Raw genomic sequence first — 14,130 nt, 5'->3', positions numbered from 1 at the left:
GCTTCACCGTGAAGAAACAGCCACACCTGGAAGGCCTGAGTGCCCGCACAGGGACACTGAGTGTCATGGCTTCTGCTGCCCACCAGGTGACCTGGCAAACCGGCAAGTCGGGGCCCTGCCTGTAACCAGCCCCTCCGGGTGGGGCTAGGAGCCCCCTTAGAGCAGAGTCTGAGCTCCTGCAGTGGCCACACCCCAAACTACCCCCGGCCCATCTGGCCTCTCTCCCTCAAAGATCGAGGGTCAGGCTTCCTTGAGGCCTCAGGCCCCAAGAGCACCCACTGGGCACCCAGCCACAGCAGTCTCGTCAGGCAATTCACTGCTGCAGACCCCAAAGGGCTCTGGCGGGGCTGGGGCAGGAAGCAGAGCAAGGGCCTGATGGGCCGGGGAAGGGTGAGAGAGGAGGGGACAGAGAGAAGGAAGTGAAAGGTGGGGGTACAGCCCGGGCTAAGCTCACGGCAGGTGCCCGGTAGAGACCACAGCGCCCTCCTTCTGCCCACCGGCCCCAGCCACTGCCCCAGGGCACACAAGGCCCGCTGGGGCCCAGGCCCACCCCAAGCGGGCCCACCGGGCTCACCTCCAAGGGAGCAGGTCCCGCTGCCGTGTGTCTGCCCTGTGAGTGGCGAATGTGGTGGCTGGAGCTTCCGACTTCCGCTCCCCTCACCCCCAGACACTCTCACCCTCCCGCTCTGCCCCCCCTCCCCCAGTCTCCCCAGCTGCTCTGCACCTCTCACTTCCTGCCCACAAGTCAGGAGCCTTCACTCACAGGCCCAGCGCCTCACGGCCCCTTACCCACGTGCCCCCGCCCCCAGAGAGAATCACGCCCTTCACCCGCCCCGAGAGAAAGGGGAAGGTGCAGGCCCTGGACTGTGCAAGGCCCCACCCCTTCCTGCCTGTGGTTCTGTCACAGGTTCTCATCTTGCCCAGCTCTCACTGCCCTGCAGGGCACCAGGGGGGACACAGGAGGCCCGGGCTGGTCACCTGTTCTTTTCTGCTCGTAACAACTGACATTTCTACTTTTGTCACCTGATGACAATTGTCTGGTGGTCAGTGTTCCCCATTAGCGCCTCAGCCACTCCTCTCACCTGCTCGCTGTACCCCTTATACAGATGGGGAGCAGGCTCAGCGAGGCGAGGCCTCTGCCCCGGCTTCACCGCTGGGCAGTCACACAGCTGGGCTGGGAGCTCACAGCCTCCGACCACATGAACCAGCTCTTGTCCATTCCCACACGGGATTCCTAACGTCCTTCCGCGGGACACAGGCCACAGGTGTCCGAGAGTGAGCCCGGTGGGGGTGGGGAGGGCATCGCCGCACGGCTCCTGTCTCTCTCTGCACAGCCTACCTCTCCGGCCTCAACCACCACCGACTTGTGAACGGAGGGTCCTGAGACCCGAGCCACCCCAGTTCATCTCCCCAATTCTCACTGCGCAGGAGACTCCTCCACTCGCATATCGCCTCAGACCACCAGCCACACAGCCCAGGCCACACAGCCCAGGCCGCACAGCCCACAGGCCAGAGGCAGGGCGGCAGCTCCAGCCCCGCTCCTCTGCACCCCCGGAGAGGTCCACAGGGAGAGCACCCCAGACCTTCTCCACCGCACTCCAGGCCCCAGGAGCCTGGATTCTCCGCCTCCCAGGCCTGCCTGGCCTCTTCCTCCGTGCGGCACAGCCTTACTACTCCACGCAGCCCTGCACCTGAGGGCGGCGGGGCGGGGGCAGACAGGACCTGGGCCCATGGGCAAGGAGGGAGACAGGCAGGGAAGGGGGCTGCGGCGGGGCCCACGGCTGGGCGGGGCTCTCTGGCAGCGGCCACCCTCCTAGGAGGCTGAGGACCTAACCCCTGGTTAAGGTGGGAAGTAGGACAGGACGCACTGGGTGACAGTTTGTCAGCTGCAGTTATAACCCAGATGTATATCCCCTGTGTCAGTGGGGCCCCCATTGTTCTTTCTGGGAAGGAAACGTTAGGGGCACCCCAACTTCAGTGGCACAACTTCTGGCTCCTGACCGCCCCGCCCCAGCTGCTCCCCCTCCTGCACCTGTGCTCTTACAACACTGCCCACTGGAAGCCAGAAGCCTCGTGGCCCAGGCCGAACGCAGGCCCTCCCCTCGGCCCGCAGCCTCCAGGGCCTCTGCACTGTGGCCACTGCTCAGCCAGCACCTCCTCCACACGCTCACCCAGGAGATGCTGCTGACCCACCAGGAAACAAGCACAATCCCTGCCCTCAGGCCAGAGACAAAATAGACCAGCAGAGGAATAAGGCAATGCCAGCACCGGGGAGGGAAGGAGCAGGGAGGAATGAGAGAGCAGCGGTGGGCTCACCGGGTGGGAGACAGGAAACCCGGGGAGCAGCCGGCATGTGAAGAGCGAGCCTGGGGCAGGAGTTTTAGGCACAGCGACTGCCTTACCTGAAGCCAGAAAGGCCTCCCTGAGCGAAGGGACCAGAGAGAGGCCAGTTTGGCCAGGGGTGAGGGGAAGGTGGGCTGGAGTGGCAGGGCCAGGTCCTGAGGGTCCCCAGTGGTAGGCAGGACACACGGTCAGCGGGGAAATGACGGGCAGGGAGCATTTCAGTGCAGTGGTAAGATCGGCAGCGGCTGAATGGAGAAGACAGTCGGAGGCTCCTCCGTGAGAACCAGGGGCCAGTGGGGGCTCAGTGGCCGTCCAGGGGCGGTGGGGGGTGGGGCCGTGGCTTGGAAGGCAAGGCTGTGGTGGAGGAGGGGACACAGAAGCCTGGGGGTATGTCCTGGATGATTGGCAGGACCTGCCACTTAAGCAGATGAGAGCGTAGAGGACAGGGGAGTGGAAGGTAACCTGGATTTCTGGCGAGAGGGACTCCAAGGGTGGTGATGGCATCTGCTCAAAGCACAGAATCAGGGCGGTGAGGCTGAGGGGAGAAAACCAAGAGTTGATTTTTAAAAATATTAGGCTTGTGGATCTGTGAGCTACTCAAACAGGCAACGGAAAAACACACCGGGAGTGGAGAGAGCTGCGTGTGCGACCAGCAGGACGTGGGTCCGTGCGGGGGCCGAGGCCCACGGGGGAGGGCCGCACTGTTAAGGAGGTGAGAAAGCATAAGCAATGCTGTCACAGTGGACGAGGGAGGAGAGGACTCTGGGAAAGGAAGTGGTCGGCTCTATCGAATGCCGCTGCAAAGGCCAGGGAGATGCGTACGCAGTGAAGTGACCACCGATGGGGCCACGGGGAGGGTACCGGCCAGCGGGGAAGGAGGGTATAGGCCAGGGGTGGGCAGGGCCACAATGGGTTCTTAAACTGGACCGGAGGGCCGGAACAAAAGCATGGATGGAGTGTTTGTGTGAACTAATATAAATTCAAAGTAAACATCATTACATAAAAGGGTACGGTCTTTTTTTTTTTTTTAGTTTTATTCATTTCAAACGGGCCAGATCCGGCCCACGGGCCGTAGTTTGCCCACGGCTGGTATAGGCAATGGGACAGGAGCCAGGCGGCCCTGAGGGGAGGACAGGGCCAGCCTCCCACCCCAACCCCAGCCTCTCCACCCGCCCGGTGGCCCTCAGCTCCCTGCAGCTGGAATGGGGCTGAGCAGGAGGGGACAGTGGCCATCTCCTCCCCTTCACTGTGAACGGCCAGGCGCCAGGGCTGGCTGGCTCACCCCGGTTGTGCAGGGCCTCAAGCCCACGGTGAGTCCACTCTCCTCTCCTCTTCCCTGCCCACCTCCAGCCCCATCCAAGGGGAGGGGAGATGGCCTCTCCCTCTCCTCCAAGCTGCCTGTCTTGTATGTGAGGGTGTGTGTGTTTGGGCCTTGGGGAATGGCTAGCAGGTGCTCCTGCGGGCAGCAAACTTCAAGAGACTCCCAGACTCCTGTAGCCACCTGCTCTGCTCCATGTCCTAGGACTTTCATCTCCTTCTCGAGACTGCAAGGAGCACCTTGGGCTGAGGACCCCTGGTGCCAGCAAGGACAGAGGGCGTGTAGCCCCAGTGAGGGCACAGCAGGGGAAATTGGCGTGTGCCCCAGAGCCCCTGCCAACATTGAGTTTGGTCCCCTGCAATCCCCCTCACTCCTGGGTTCCCTACCCAGCCACCATCCCCCAGGGCCCAGAGGACACCCAGTCCTCGGACATGACCACAGCTGTGGGCAGGCAGCCCTTCCTCCCTCCCTCGAGGTAAGCGACTTCCTGTTTGCCCACAGAGGAAGCCACTCAGCCCAGGTGGGGAGGTGGCACTTCGGAACTGAGAGCACAGGGAGCAGAGCCTACCCCAGGAGAGCAGCTCTGGGGACTTCAGCACCAGCTCTGCCCTCCAAGGGGCAGCAAAGGAAGGGAGCGGGCACCTGGCTGGTACTGCCCTTGGCCGAGGCCCCTAGGTGCTGAGTGGCCCGCACCACGCCCTTTACAAGCAGCATCTCTGACCCTGTGAGTCCGGGCGGGGAGGATGTCATTACCCCCATGCTACACACGGATGAGGTCAGAGCACTTACGCAGGCTGCACGGGAACCCAGGGCTGCCGAGCCCGGCAAATACAAGTTCTGCTACACGTTCCCCTCTGCAGCCTACAGGCGAGGAGCAGGCCTTTCCAAGCCAACAGCACTGCTGACAGTGGGGCCCGAACTCCCTTCTCCCAACCCACAGCTTAAAACCTCGAAGCCGACAGAGCTTACTTCGATCCTTCCAAGGGCACCAGCTCCCGGGCAGGGTGACAACTAGGCCAGCAGCACCTCGATGGCCCCCCCCGTATCCCTGAATGTGTAGGAGGCCTTGGCGTAAGACAGACACACGCTGCTGCCTCCAGAAAAAGCCCATCCCTTCCAGCTCTCTGGCCTCGGGGAGAACAGACAGGCAGACACCTGCCTCCCAACATCCCTCTGCCAGGTCAGAGGTTACGGGCCCATGCCCAGATGGACTGTGGGCTCCCTGGGGATGCAGCAGAGCTGGGAGGTAGGGCCAAGTGAGGGTGTCAGTGACTGAGCCCATGGCCTGGGTCAAAGGCGCCCCTGATGCCTGCGGTCTTAGAGTGGGAGGGAGACGTGTCAGGCAAGGGCGCTAGCCCTGGTGTGGCCTGGGCTTCCTGGAGCGGGCAGAGAGTGATTGCGGAAGTGACTGACACACTGGTATTTCTTGGACCTGGTTGCCCAATCCCTGGCAGGCACAGAACCCTTCTAAGACTATCCCTCCTCTGCCGTGGACAGACGCCCAGGCCAGGGCTCCCTGGCCCGGCCTCACTCCCAGGCCACTTGTCATGGATCTGTCTTCAAGTAGCAGTGACTAGGACTCCACAGTCACTCACCTCTGTCCCCAAGCCCCCGGGCACCCAGAAGACACTTGCAAAACATCTGCTGAAGCACATGTGCATGCAGTTACTTATACGGCAAGAACGCTCCCCCGTCAACATCCCCAATCGGGGCCTGGATAAGTAGATGGTGGCAAAGCCGTGGGGCCAGATGGTGAACCCCGGCAGCCTGTGACTATCTCGTTTCTGTAGAGTATTTAATGAAGTGGAAAGATGTTCACAGTATATCATCAAGTAAGAAAACTGTTTATATACTCACTATAAGCTCAATATTTAAAAACTTGTTTGTGTATTTAGACAAGAAAATGCCAACACATTGGTCGATGGTGGCTATCTGTCCGTGTGTGGTATGGTGCACATGGTTAAGTGCTTTATGCTTTTTGGCATGTATCTAATTTCTTAAAATAAGTATGGATCCTGTTGATCATCAGCAGAAATAATAAAGGTATTAGAAAATTAAATTCGTTGAGTGACATCACAATTGAATATTCCTGTTCGCTTTAACGGCTGGAAGGTTCTTTGCCGACCTCTGTCCTTGCCTGTGAAGGCGGAGCTCCGTGGGGCGGGGGCGGGGAGGAGGGTCTGCCCCTGGGGTGACCACCTCTCAGGTGGCTGCCATGGGGCCTCTTTCCTGCTGGTGTGGGGCCCGCCTGGCCTCCACAGTTGGTATGAAGATTATTGTTTAAGGTAAAGACATTTGAGGTTTCACAGATGCAGCAAGCAGCCTCCTCAGAGCTTCCCTTAGCTGATGGAAACAGCGGCTTCGGCTTCGTAATTCCTCCTGCAGGAGCCCGGCTCCCGTGGGTCTCAGTGAGACCCACCCACCCTTCTCCGGGAGGGATTATGGCCCCCAGGACAGCCAGACCACTCAGCTCCTAAACCCAAACTTTACCACAGGCTTTCTCACCTTCCATTTGTTCTAACACCCAGTTGTGTGTCCTCCAGAAACCTATTTGCCTTCCCATAGGAGCCTTCTCTCCCCTCCATTTCCCCCACTAAGTAAACAGTAAAACCTCACTCTACTGGACTAACTCAGCCTACGGATGTCCCTTAAAGCCGAAAGCCCAATGAAGTAGGTTTGCCAAAGGCATATGATAAAAAGTCATCAAGTTAGTTTGCCTGTGTTTTACTCATGTAGACACGTTTGTGTGGTTAAAATTCAGTATGTATGAAAAGTTCAACTTCACAGAGAAGTTTTCTATATGTATTACTGTCGTTTTAAATTTATACTGAGCAGGCCTAGTAAATGCGTGCATTCACCGGTCGCCCGAATAAACAGCGCAGGCGACTGGAGCGCTGGGCGTGGCTCAGTGCACGTGGGAACCTCCTGCGCAGTTGAAACCGCTGCAGCAGGTCACACGCCCTCCGTGGGACCACGTGCTGATCATTCGCCAAACGCTATTTACGGGCGGTGACTCTGGGATTTAAATATGTAGACATAGTTGTGGATATGTAATAATCACTTATGTCGGCGAAATTACTGTAGTGTCTTTTCCAACATATGGCCTATTCAGTAAAATTTGTTTAAAATAATAGTGAATTAATAACAAAAACAACGTGTTAATTGGATTATAAGCAAATCTTGGTTAAAGGCATTTTAAAATTAACAGGGTGTTAATATGATATATGGACCGGGAATTCTGTCCGTTCAATCTGAAGTCCATCAAATCGTTGTCTGCAAAATGAGGGTTTACTGTAGAAGCCTTTAACTTTAACAAGCCAGCTGTCTTTGATTGGTCCCCTGTGCATGCCAGTAAGTCTTTTCTACTGTTCGTCTGTCCTTGGTCAGGCCCCGTCACTGAATCAAACAGGGCAGAGGTAGTATTTTCCCTCTCCTACATAGTACCGAGTATCTCCTCCCGCCTCCTCAGATCTAAGACGAGGTTTGCATAAGTGGATAAGCGGACGCAGAATTAATATTTTAAATAGTTAAGCATTTACCTGAATTGCATTAAAAATAATTGATACAGCAAACCTATGATTTCACAGATGTTATTGCTTAGAATCACGCTAAAGTAGGTAATACCTGCTTTACATTGTTTTTTCAAGGAAAAAACAATGTAATAAAATTATATAGGTGCTCTCCCTCCAGGGAGCACACCGGTGCCATTCCCTGCTCCCACTCCCTCGCATGTATCCCCTAACCTCTAAGGGACCCCAGGAGAGTTACAGCCAGGGCAGCAGTGAGCAGTGGCAGCTCACCCCAGGCTAACCCCTGAACCTGTCTCCCAGACCCCCTTTTCTCTGACTTCCCAGTGAGCCCGGACAGCCCAGCCTGGGCTCTTCTGCTGCTTCTTCTATGCCCTTCCTTGTTTCACTCTCCTAAGTATATTTTTGCTGCGGTTAATACTAGCAGATTCTTGCTTACTTTTCTAAAAATAAACACATAAAGTAGTACAGGTGGAAAAGTAGTCACAAACAGTGACAAGCATTTGTTCCTTTGGAGGATGAACGCTTCCTAACAATGCTCATGAGCCGAGACCTGCCAGGAGGTGCAGGACGTCAGGCTCCCACTACACAGGCAAGGGAGGCTCGGGTGTTACGGCAACAGAACGGGTACGCTGGCCGGCACAGCGACAGCGAAGGAGGAAGACCGGGCTCAGAGCAGGGCATTTCCTGGGTCACCTGACAGGCTGCGTATTCCCCTGGGGGGTGCCCACACGCACCTTGCCTGTAGCAGCAAAGCCCTGGGCCCAGGGCCTTGTCTGTGCCACAGGAGCCCATCCATAGCTATACTCTACAGTCACCCACAGGCTGAACGGGTGGGGAAGCCCAGCTCCCGGCGAAGAAAGCCCCTTACACTTACCTGTGCTTCGGGGGCCCAGTCCCTCCTGTCTGTCTCCGCACTCCTATGCTCCCGCCAAAGCCCCACTGAGAGATACCAGGAGAGCAGGGACCACTTCTTGGGCTCCTTGTTTATGACCGTCCCTGACCCCCGACCCCTGCCCACGCTCCCTCCTGAAAGGATGCCTTCCCAAGCGCGTCTGGCCAGCAAAGGACAGAGTTCGAAAGTGCACCCAGCTCCCAGCTGGCTGGGCCTGTCTGTCCACTTCTCCCTGCATACTTCTCCCTGCCTGCCTGCCTGCCTGCCTGCCTGCCTGCCCCAGGCTCTCGCCTGCCTTCCTCACTCTCCCTGGCGACCTCACCCACTCCCACACCTTCACCTCCCACCTACTCACTCACTGAGCTACCACAAACCCCTCCCCAGCTTGGAGGAGCTGGCCTTTAAATTTGACAGCTTGGCTGACAGCACAGCCATAGGCCCAGGAGTGAACCCTGGGCCCAGCCTACCCCTCCTGGGCCCTGCTTGTGACACCACATTCTCCTGGTTTCCTAAGTTAGCAGCCTTGACACCAGCCTAGGCCCCTCAGGCCTCCTCTGGTGCCCAGGCCTCTGCTTCTCCTTCCGAAGCTGCTCCACTCTCACACAGAGCCCGGTCCTCTCCGGTCTGCAGCACTGCAGAGGCCTCCTGCCTCTCACATCGATGTCCACACCCCACTCCGGTTCCAGAGATCACTTCTGCTCTTGAAAACCTTAACAACTGACTCCCACTCCACTGCCACACCCTGTGGCCTGTAGGGAAAGCCCAGTCCTGGTATTTGAAACCCCCAGCCTCTCCTGGGACTACACACCCGCCCCCTGAACTCCACCCCATTAGCCTTGGGGCTTCCCTGAATGTTCCCAGTACTTTCACATGTCAGCGTGTCCTATGCTGCCTCTTGCTCAGTGCTGTTCCCTTCCCCATCCTCCTGCTCATCTATCAACTCCTCTTCATCCCCCAAGGCACACACCCAAAATGCCATTTCTCCGAACAACCTTCCTACACACAGCCAAGAAGAACCAGCGCTTACGATGATTCCACAATAATTCCAGTCATGGAACTCTGTAGCCACCGAGTTCACACGGTGGTCAGAGATCTTCCTAAAAACACAGTATCAGGTTTAAGAAGTAAAAGGATCATGATTTGTGGCACAATGCAGTATATGTAGTTTAAAATACATGTACATACAAATCAACATCATATTTTCTCTAAAATACACCCAGATCTAAGGATAAACAGATCATAAATGCATCACAGTGGCAGCTGCTCTCGGCGGTAGGGGAAGGTGGGGAGGGCAGTCAGTGGAACTAGAGATGAGAGATTATAATTCAATAACAAAAAAAAACAAGACAACAATCCAATTTAGACCACAGGCCAGGGCATGAACAGTCCACAGAAAGAGAAAGACAAACAGCTTAAACCCTAGGAGAGACTCACAACACAACTCACCAGGAAACCCCTATTAAACCACAACGTGATGGCACCTCTTTTTTCCTGTAAAATTAGCAAGAAAGAAAGTTGCTAACACACCGACTGGCGAAGCTGCGAAGACACAATCTCAGAGCTACGTCTCACGGGCTGGCAGCACCGGCCGAAATCTAAACACATGGGGATTTTCAACCAGCGAGTCCACGTTTAGGAATTTCTTCTACTGAAACAGACGCAGAAGTAAGTAAATATGTAGGCACAAGTATGTTCATACGTGACTGTCTGTCACTGCAAACTAACAAACAAAAACAGGTAAAACAACCCAGAAAGCCAGAAAAGACCACTAGTTACACGTGGGACCTCCCCTCTGTGAGATATTCAACCAGGATGGAGGACCTTTGTATGTCCTGACGAAGAACAGTAAGTATATTAAAGTTTTTAAAAGTACAGACCTGACATTATTACAATTTGGTAAAAAAAAAAAAAAAAAAGAGAGAGAAAGAGGAGGCATGCACACACTGCATATGCTTGTTCATGAGCAGAACCTCTCTCTCCAGACGTCGCCTCAAGAAACTGAAGAGAACTGGCATCAGAGGGCAGGAGAGGGGGGGAGGTGTTTCACTGCTGCTTGAAGGGCTGTTTGGATTAACAGTTGAAAAACATTTTCAACACCTGCGAGTATGGCCTTTAAAAATATTTTTTAAAGAAAATTTAACCCATGAAAACATTGCCTTAAAAAGAAGGAAAGCGGTGGAGTGGGCTCATAGCATGTCAAACTCAAAGGCTAACACGGCCCAAATAAACAAGGTTGAAGTTTATGTGGGCCGCAAAAAACAAAAGCTTCCATTTTCATAGAAACGCAGGTTTATTTAGAAAAGTGGAGTATAAAAAAAACAACAACAAGGGCAATGATAAAGTTAATGTTTTCTTCCTGACACTTGGCATCTCTTCTCTGCTACTGTCTTTCCTATTTCAGGGGAAATCGTGTTCACAGTGATTACTTTCAAAACTAACCCAAGGTGAGTGTCAGTAATTCTGGATCTGACAGGAGACTTATTTCCTTTCATAAATGTAAATAACGACTCACACCGTTATATTGGCTGGGCCACAAAAACATTCGTTGTGGGCTGCATGCGGCCCTGAGGCCGTGAGTTCGACATGCTTGCTCTAACCACCCTGCTGGTAAGACAAGCATCTCCACTATGACAAGCATCTGGGCAGCCAAACATCTCTCTCAAAGCACAGGGCTCTAAAATTGCACCACTCGACGGTAACCCAGACCTCCACACTCACCAGCTGTCTCAAGACGGGCAGCTGTCTTAGTCACTGAGCCTCAGTTTTCCCACCTGTGAAACAGGGGCAGTGGGAGTACACCCTGCACAGACTCGCTGTGAGGGGGATGCGTGTCTGGCACACAGTGCGTGCTCAATAAACGTCCATTGTTATGTACTCTCCTGTTTGCCTTTTTAAGCCAAGTAATGAGATCACCTAGTTAGTTCAACAATGAAAGGTTATTGGAATTTTCCTAGAAGGCAACAGTGCTCCACCCCACCCCCCATTTCCAGTTTCCAGAGTCCTTACTGATTTGAAAAACTCGGTCTGCTCCCCAGTTTAGTTGTCTGTGTGGCCCATGATGTTTGGGTGAAAGCTGGGGGTGGGAAAAGCAAGTGATCCGCCTCCTGCCCAGATACACACTCTCCATCTCTAGTGACCTCCTGTCCCAAGCCTCACCCTGGGTTTGAGAACAACATCTGCTTTCTCGGGTGCCTCTGGTCATCAGGCTGACCCCTCTGCACCCCGACCTTGAAGGAAAGGCTCTGAGAGGCCTACTGGCTTCTGTCCTGCTCCTAAGCACGGCCAGCATGCCAGCAGGCTCACACCTCCTTCACACCTCAGGGCCTTAGCATGTGCTGTTCCCCCCGAGAGTCACATGATTGTGTCTTGTCTACATTCAGGTCTCTGTTCAAATTTCATCCCCTCGGTACTGCCTGTCCGGCATCTCTACTAAACTCAGCAGCCCCCGCCACCCTTACGCTGCTCTGCTTTGCTCCATAGGATTCATCTGAGTTGACATTAAAATTGCTGTTCTTATTTGTTGCCATTTTTCCCACCAGAAAATAAGCTCTGTGCGGGAAAGTGCTGTCCGCTTCACTGCTGCATCCTTAATACCTGGAACAGTGCCTGGAACATACAGGCTTTCAGGAGTACTTGTTGAATGAATGAATGAATGAATGAATGAACAAATGAACAGGGAGACACAGAGCATGTCTTCTGGGGAAGCTTAAATCTCAGACTAAGCCTCCCAGCAAGAAATGCACTCTCAGGACTCAGAGAGGGACAGCTCACCACTCATCCGCCCTCCACCGCTCACTGATCCGTTAGGAAGCCCCTAAGTCCTGCTCACAGTAACAAGGACATCCCACCCTGTGCCCAGAGCTTTGGGCCTGAAACGGTGCCGTCTTCCCTCCTCCCTCAGGCCTGCCTGCTCCCTTTTCCAGCTGAGAGCCAAGTTCTCTGCCCACCACCACTCTGTTTTGTTTTTACAGCACTTATCACTCTGAAATCATGGGTCATCTGCATTTTTGCAGTCAATATTTGTTGACTGAATGAATGAATGAATGGCTCTTCTTCATACCCTTCACACAGAAGAAGTGCCATGTCTGGTAGAAAAAAATGAATCCACACATCCACTGCCTACACTTGATCTTGGCGTTTCTTATGTAGAGGGGCTACCAGACACCCAATTAGTTGCTAATTACATTCAGTCAGCTCTGGGGCTGGGGAAGGGCCAGGCTAATGAGGTTCAAGGGCAGCTGACGCTAGCCTCTTGACCTAGACATCAGGTCCTGGCACAGGGGTCTGGGTGAGTTCACTGACTAGAGCAGCAAAATCCATCGTGCGCCTGGAGAAACAAGGGCAGCTAGACTCAGCTCTAAGGCCAGGAAGGAACCCTGGAGGGGATGTGAGTTTGTCAGCAAAGCGGATACTGTTTACCTTCCCAGGAATCTCTCCAAGGTCTCTGGCAGATGCACCCAGAAGAGCTAAGGGAGGGCTGGCTTATCCTCCACCCAGCGCTCTTCTGGGGGCTGCCTGCAGGGACAGGGCCCCACCAGGCAGGGGCCTCAGAGGGGACGGTTGGCCTGGTCCTGGGCGCCAGGGGCCACCGAGGCACCGGACAGCAGAATAGAGGCAATAGAGGCAACGGAGATGGAGGAAAACCCTCAGGGTCTCGTAGTTCTATCTAACAGCAGCCCAGGGCGGCTCAGCCAGACCCACCCGGCCCAGCTGGAGGAGCCGGTGGCCGCACCCAGGCCCGCAGGCTTTCCCAGTGGCGCTCAGCCTTGTCCCCTTGATGTCCCTGTCTTGGTCACCCGACCAGGTTAGATTCTGAAGGTGTCCACTCGCTTTCCACACTCCTGCAGCCTCTTCCGGCTCTTCCTGGCTCCAGCCCCATGCCCTCCCTCAGCGTCCTGCCCGACCCAACAGATGCTCCCGCCTGGCGCTCTGCGCAGCGCACACAGTCCCCATCGGGGGCGGCGGGACCCCCAGCCTGCCTCCCCAAGACCCTTACCCATCTCCCGCCGGGCTGCTGCTCCGCCCGCCCGCCGGCCCGGGCGTCCCATGGTCAGGTGCCCAGGTGCCCAGGTGCCCAGGTGCCCAGGTGTCCAAGTACGGAGGCAGCCAGGGCTGGGGGCGGAGGCCTCGTGGGCTGGGCGGTCCAGCTCCAAGGGTGCACTCGAGGGAGGGACAGGTTTCCAGGTGCAGCGGCGGGGGCGGCCGGGGCGGCCGGGGGCGGGGAGGGGAAAGGAGGGGAAGGCAGGACATGAGATAGGGCGGGGCAAGGGGCGGGGAGGGCAGCCAGGGGCGTAGCCGTCAGACTGGTCTGACCGCAGCGGAGCAGGGCTGGCTTTGGCTGGGCCGGTCCTGGCGGGCTCCTGCCCGCGCCCTGCGCGCTCCCCCACACCTCCCGCGCCCCACCATGCGCCCCCAAAGCGCGCAGTGGGACAGTCAGTACTCAAAGGCCTTGCTCTGTCACCGTGAAGCTCTGCTGTTCTGTCTTTGTTAGATGGGGCCCTGGTGCAGGGTCAGAAACCCTATTACTTATTAGTAATTCATTTGTTCACTCTTCCAGCATTGATTGTGCACCTACTGTATGCATGTGAGGCACTGGCGGGACATTGTGGGGTAGGATGAGTCAAATATTCCAAAAGATTGCATCCTGGCAGGGAGGTGAGCAGCAGTGGGATGCCAAGGGGTAGGAGTTCCCTGAGGGAAAACCCTGGGAAGGAGGGAGCCACACGCAGAGCAAGCCCTCCATCTGCACCCACACTGACCTCAGATCCTCACCTCCCTCCTGAGTGAACACACAGTGGGTGAGAGTCTAAACAACCCAAAGGAAAACAGTAGCTCAGAAGGCATTTGAGCAGTGAATTGCCTGCTGCTGGGGAGATTGGGGTTCAAGTCCTGCCGTTTTAGAGGAGCTTGGTAAACTCTCTGGGTTGTTCACTGAAACTTCAGAATGGTCACACTTAAAGAGTAAAGATTACATCTCAGGATTAAGGGCTGTCCCTAGACTCAGGGACAAAACCAAAAGCAATCTATCCCAAACCTAAAACGATACC

The 14,130-nt window shown here is 55.5% G+C and overlaps 1 protein-coding gene across 3 annotated transcripts in view; it reads right to left on the bottom strand.

Annotated features, from left to right (window-relative positions):
• Positions 1–13,289, bottom strand: part of PSD4 (pleckstrin and Sec7 domain containing 4) — a 32,025-nt gene extending 18,736 nt beyond the window's left edge. Inside the window, exons 1-2 of one of the 3 annotated variants that reach the window (XM_059659199.1) lie at positions 13,080–13,289; positions 2,806–2,878 (exon numbers count right to left, since the gene is read on the bottom strand). The gene's annotated coding sequence lies outside the window, so the exon portion shown is untranslated. Of the gene's footprint in view, positions 1–574; positions 680–2,805; positions 2,879–13,079 lie in introns of those variants that run through there. The other 2 variants (XM_059659195.1, XM_059659196.1) reach the window with 2 other exon arrangements.
• Positions 13,290–14,130: the final 841 nt, after the last annotated feature.

This window comes from Myotis daubentonii, chromosome 12 (assembly GCF_963259705.1).
Source record: "Myotis daubentonii chromosome 12, mMyoDau2.1, whole genome shotgun sequence".
Classification (NCBI taxonomy): domain Eukaryota; kingdom Metazoa; phylum Chordata; class Mammalia; order Chiroptera; family Vespertilionidae; genus Myotis; species Myotis daubentonii.
This window is presented reverse-complemented; position numbering and strand designations above follow the sequence as displayed.